Below are 5,621 nucleotides of genomic sequence, written 5' to 3' on the forward strand. Positions count from 1 at the left end.
AGCATCCTTCTAGTCCTCCGTGTGCTCTGGTCTAGTCTAGGCAGCCTAACCCGCGTGTCTGGCAGGGCGGCGATCAAGCACGTTAGGGCTGGCCAAGGTTTGGGAGACGCTACTTTTCCGCGGCGGCACTTCCGAGTCTTTGCAAGCGTGCGGGAAAAACCCGCTCGTCTGTGGACATTTGCAATTACGCCCCAACGAAGCTTTGGTGTCTGAGCTCCGGCGGGGCTCCAGTGCCAGTCCGCGGCAGTCTCCCCCGCCCAGCTCTAGGTAAAGCCCGCTCCTCTCCCTCGCCTGGCCAAAACAAAAACGCAAAACCCCAAAGCGGGCGCGGAGCGACTGTCGGCGGCGCCAATCGCAGCCAGCCGGTGGCCCGTCGCTCCTCGCTCTCCTCCAGTCTCTGAGGTGGGAGGAGCTCGGGAGTGACGTCAGGGCTGCTCCCTGCTGTTGGGAGGAAGAGAAGAGACGGGAAGGGCAAGCCTGGGAGGCGAGGCTGGCGTTGGGGAGCCGAGCGGGAGGGAGCCCTGCTGCTCTGGGAAAGGAAAGGAAAGGGAAAGCAAGGCTGTGCGGGGACCTGCTCTGGACTTGGGTAAGTGGCCTCCTCGCTCGCCCTGGCCGAGGGGCAGACTCCGGCGAGACACTTCGCAACACTGTGGCGCCTCTTCCCAGACGGGATCCTGGGAAGTTCTCAAAGAGGTCGGTCGCTTCCTGCTGGCCGCGGTCGGCGGGTGCGAAGAAGGCAGCTCTAGGGAAGGGTTGGGGAATTGGCACTCCAGCAGGGGAAGAGTTACAGTTGGGGTTGCGGTCCGCTTCAGTGTCTGCGGAGTTGAGATATACTAATTAAAATTTCTCCCTATTCCCCCCCCCCCCCACGCCTTCTTTTGGGAAAAGTATGGGTTTTAAAGGATGGGGAAATGCGAAGAAGGTCAGAAATGGCAGACGGAAGGGTGGGTGGTATATTTCTGGCAGAAGGGGCTTGAGGAAAATATGCTCGAGAGGGCGCGACCAGGTGTGTGTGAGTTTAAGCGATCCTTTCATGCTAAACGAGAAAACGGATTTCGTAGCTAAAGCGCTGGTGGTGGAAATCTGGTCATGCTAGTGGCAAGAGTTTGGGCTGCAAGTTTTAATGTTTCCCGAGCTGTAGCTCCAACCGATCGATGAACGCACTCTACTGGTTCCAATACACAGCAAGACCTGGCAAGGCAATAATAATAATTTAATAATAATTTCAGTGTAGTCTTTGTAAACTGGCTCTGAAGCTGCCTTTGTAAGTTCAAGGGGGAGTAAACTTTATGCACAGTGGGACTGACTTCTGAGAACTCGCCAGGGCCTAGTGGCCTATGTTTCAAATCAGGGCTTCTCCTCTCTAGTAGTCTCTGGCTGTCTCTTTCTTTTTAGCACAGTGATATTTTGTGCTGCTTTCTGTGCCTGCCAAATCATTGCTGCCTCTGCCTGCTGCATGTGGAATGGTTCCTATGAACACAGAGTTCTTTTATTTCTTCTCCTGAATCTGGAAGCTGTGATAAAATTCTGGGAGACATCTGGCAGTTGCTTATTCATGGGGGCAAAACAAGCCCACCTTCTTTTGAGGAGTGGAGAAGAGGCATTGGAATAAAGGAAGGAGCGATTGAAGCTCATGTTTGCTGGTAGGTCAGTTCAGTTTGTTGTCTCTAACCCCAACATCAGTGGTGAAAAATTATTACTCATGTATGTGCATCAACATTTGCTGGAATCCATTTACAGTCAGTGTCAGAATCTCTCTGGAAACTTGTAGAAAGTAGCAGAAAACCGCTTTCCCCCTAAATTTAATTTTGACCATCTCTGCTGTTTAAGGTAGTCTTCTCTCCTGGCCTCCAAACAACCCTTGCAAGTAACTCCATAAAAACTAACACGTTATTGTTAGCCCACTTTATCCAAAGATACCTGTTAGGGGAATTTCCTAAAACCCAGTGCAACCCCCCACTTCTCCAAGATCAGTCTGGGAGAGAGAAGACTCACTCAAGGCATTTGCTGACAGAGCATACAGTTTTACTAAGAATAATCATTCTTGATGCGACCTCGAGAGAGTGCTCAGGTCTCCCTATCAAGCTGGCATACTGAACAAGACTCAAAGCCCTTTATAGGATAAAGCAGACAAAAGGTCAGGGCCTGGTATTTGGAAAAAAAAGGTTCAACCATTATGTTCTTAAGCATAATCCCCCCTACTCTCTGTTTAGAGCAAATCCCACATTTCCAAGAGGGACATGAAGAAGACAGACCTTATATACTTTCCACCCTTCAAGATAACATGGCACCAGTCCTCGACTAAAATATAGTTGCTTAGAGAACAGGAAGTCAAAGAACAGATTTTGGGTGAGGGTAAAAATAATGGCTGGAACATTCTAAAATATAGCAAATCAGTCCACAGGATAACAGACCAATCTTCAGGCTCACTAATCAAAGCTATCGGAAGATCTTAAATCTTTGTTAAATTCTTAATGATGAAATAAAATTCTATAATGGTACATGTACTAATAAATTATAGCTTAAAACAGGACTTGCACTTTACCTTCAAAGGTGTCCCCACCCCCTAATCCCATGTGGACTTTTCTGGTGAGTGTAAAAATGTTCATAGATTGCTGCATGTGAAATTAGAGGGTAGCTATTATAGATATCTCTAGGGGTCCTCCAGTTTTGCTCCCCTCTTTTGCCAGTCTGTAAGGCCTGCATGGTTACTCCAGACACTGACTCAAAGGACACCTTCCTTCACCTCTTGATGGTCAAGTTCCTGTCCAGGATATGTGAAGAGGGAAGATGTCACAGTGCTTGTCACAGCACTTCAGTTCATCTTCCAGGCAGCCCCGTACCCAGGAAGTTTCCCAGAAGGGAGCTTTGGGATGGGGTGTGTGTTGTGCCCTCCCCAACACGAGTGATGTCACCACGAGCGACTCTTCTGTGAGGAGGGCCGAAGAGGAAGCAGCAGGGCAGCTGGTGGCACTTGCTGCCCTGGTGCTTGACTGCCTCCTCGGCTATCCAAGCTGGCACAGACGCAGTGAGGTGCCAGGGTGGGCCATTAGAGAATGGCCCACCCCAGCGCCTCACTGTGTCTGCGGCTGTGTGCCAGCCAGTGAGTCAGATCTCTTGAGAACTCTCCAAGACCTCTCGGAGAGCTGACACACTGGCTGGAGCTGGGGCTCCCCGTAATTTATAGGGGGCACAGCCTCTAAAGCCCCACCGCTGGTTACAGCTCTGCTTCCAGGTGACTTGTGCTCCACAGTTTGAGAATGTGGGTTCCAAAAAAGGAGACAACCCCTCCCCACAACCCTATCTGTGTAAAACCCATCCCACCTTGGAAGTCACCAGTGAAAATCCTGAACGGAGTTGTACCCTGTCGGGTTCATTTACTTCAGTGGACTAAGAAGGTTATAACTCTACTTGGGATTGCACTGTTACAGGCAATCCTTGCTCATCATAGGTCACTTATATTTGCAAGTCTGCTGTACAGATGTGTACCATTGATGGGGACAGAGAATAGCTTGTAATGAAATAGGTGCAGCCTGCTATTGTATCCGGTTTAGCAATAAAGACAAGGATTGCAGGCAAAGAGGTCATTCTGCAGTGGCTTTTGGGAAGGTGAGTCTTATGAAGGTCCCAATCACACGGGCAGGAAAATGCGGGGGGGAAACGTGGCTGTTAGCCCCGGGGCTAAAAACTGCGCGGTTGCTCGAGCAGACCTACTGATGGAGGTCCCGTGGTAGGGGGGAGGTGCCGATCACTCCACAGTCTTGTGGTGCGGCAAAGAAGTGGGGCGCGGGGCAAACGGGGTTGGGGTTTTTTTTAAACTCAAATGTGCGCATGCTCCCTTGGGTGCTTGTGCGCATCCGTTGAGACTTTGGAAAAAACCAACCTTTTTCCGAGGGGACATGGGCGGGCGCCGGAACTACGACCAGAAATGCGATCAGACGCCCGCCCTTGCCCTGCGGTTTCAGGAAACTAGTACCTCCGAGGTACTAGTATTTTACTGCACATCTTCCGCAGGAAGCCTCGGGTTCACCACGGGAGCTCGACGCTTCCCAGATGTGGCGGTGAGATCGCGCCTGGAAAATCCGCCTATCTTCCGTCCCTCTAGCGTGCCTAATGCTCTGTGTGACCGGAGCCCATGTTCATCACTTATTTCTCCCATCGCGCAGGTCACTTTGGTGGCCTATAATGGTTTCAAGTGTATCTGTATATCTGAGGTTGATGCTTGCCGATGACATGATAGGGTTACTTTTTAAAAAACTGCTTTTCTCCTGGCCCCCTTTAACAGTCTGATAGTATCACATCTGTTGAATGGGGGAGCATTTTTTCCCTCCCTGGACACTAAAAAACTTAAAGGTAACATTACTTGGTAAGAAGAGTTTCAAAAGGATACTGCGGCAAGAAGCTGCTGAGCTGAAAATTCATGGTAATCTCAGGTGTGCACTCAGTTAAGAATTGAGATGAGTTGCTCTTTACAGAAAGTAATTGGTTCTCTTTACACATATTATGTACTCGGTTTAGATTAATTCTGCTTCTGTTGGGAGTGGCCCACACCCACTCTGAATAGTTTACTCTTCACAGTGGATCAGGGGTGTAGCTAGCGGTGGGGCTTTAGGAGTGGTGCCCCCATCGGATCTTTAAAGCCCCCCCCCCACAATACCCCAGTCTCCCCAATCTTCCTCTTTACTTTGGAAATAGTACTTTGTATAGGATCCGGCCCCCACGCCTCACTAGGAATGAGGGAAGGACTCCTATATTAACAAACAATAACCACCATGCCCAGCTCCAACACCTCCTTAGAGATGCACTCTTAAGATTTAATGGTAGCATAGCCAGCTAGACACGAGGATTTAAGGCTTGGAGATCAGTTACCCATCAAACAGACAGTCCTTAAACAAGAAATAGTTTTATTTATCACAGAACTTAACACAGACTACAGAAAGTACTGAAAACAAGAAAACACCTATGGCCCTCTGTGGCCCTTACTACACATTACGGATATTCATAGTTACCAGGATGATCCATAGTCCAGAAGCATCAGCATAAAGTCCAGTTAAGTTTCATCTTTGGGCCAGTATGCAGCCATGTGCTTAGCTGCACAACCCAGTCCTTTGTCTGCCAGCCACATGGCAGAAACAAAGCATTTCACAGACAGCAGATAACAGGAACAGAACAGCAAGCAGAAAATCTGAGCTCGTGTCTTTGGGTTCAGACTAATAAAGGGCAATTTCAGGATTCAAATGACCCCGGGCCAGGAGCCAATTGAACAAGATCTGAAAGTGTCCAAGTGTCTTGAGTGGTCAGTAGTATTGAAGCCCCACCTGCAGAATGTGACTCCAAACCCTAACCACTCCCTCTAACCACCCCTCCATGTGGTACGTGACTCCTGGCAGCTAGGCTCCAGTAGGTCTGCCAGAAGTGTGAAACATGTGTGTTTATATGACAGGGCAATTGAGCAAATGGTCAGGCATAGGAAGCTAGAACACCAGGGGGTGAGAGCAAAAGGCATTCCAAGGGGAAACATGATGCTACATAACATTCAAAGGGAGACATGAGGCCTACAGGAATTAATATTTCTATACATACTTGCATTGCAAGTTGCAAAGCTTAGCCACGCTGTACTG

The 5,621-nt window shown here is 49.2% G+C and overlaps 1 protein-coding gene across 1 annotated transcript in view; it reads left to right on the forward strand.

The window, feature by feature from the left end:
- Positions 1-456: 456 nt before the first annotated feature.
- PPFIBP1 (PTPRF interacting protein, binding protein 1 (liprin beta 1)) overlaps positions 457-5,621 on the forward strand; it is a 192,365-nt gene continuing 187,200 nt past the window's right edge. Inside the window, exon 1 of the mRNA XM_015429444.1 lies at positions 457-586. The gene's annotated coding sequence lies outside the window, so the exon portion shown is untranslated. The remainder of the gene's footprint in view (positions 587-5,621) is intronic.

This window comes from Gekko japonicus, unplaced genomic scaffold (assembly GCF_001447785.1).
Source record: "Gekko japonicus isolate JY-2015 unplaced genomic scaffold, Gekko_japonicus_V1.1 scaffold169, whole genome shotgun sequence".
NCBI lineage: Eukaryota > Metazoa > Chordata > Lepidosauria > Squamata > Gekkonidae > Gekko > Gekko japonicus.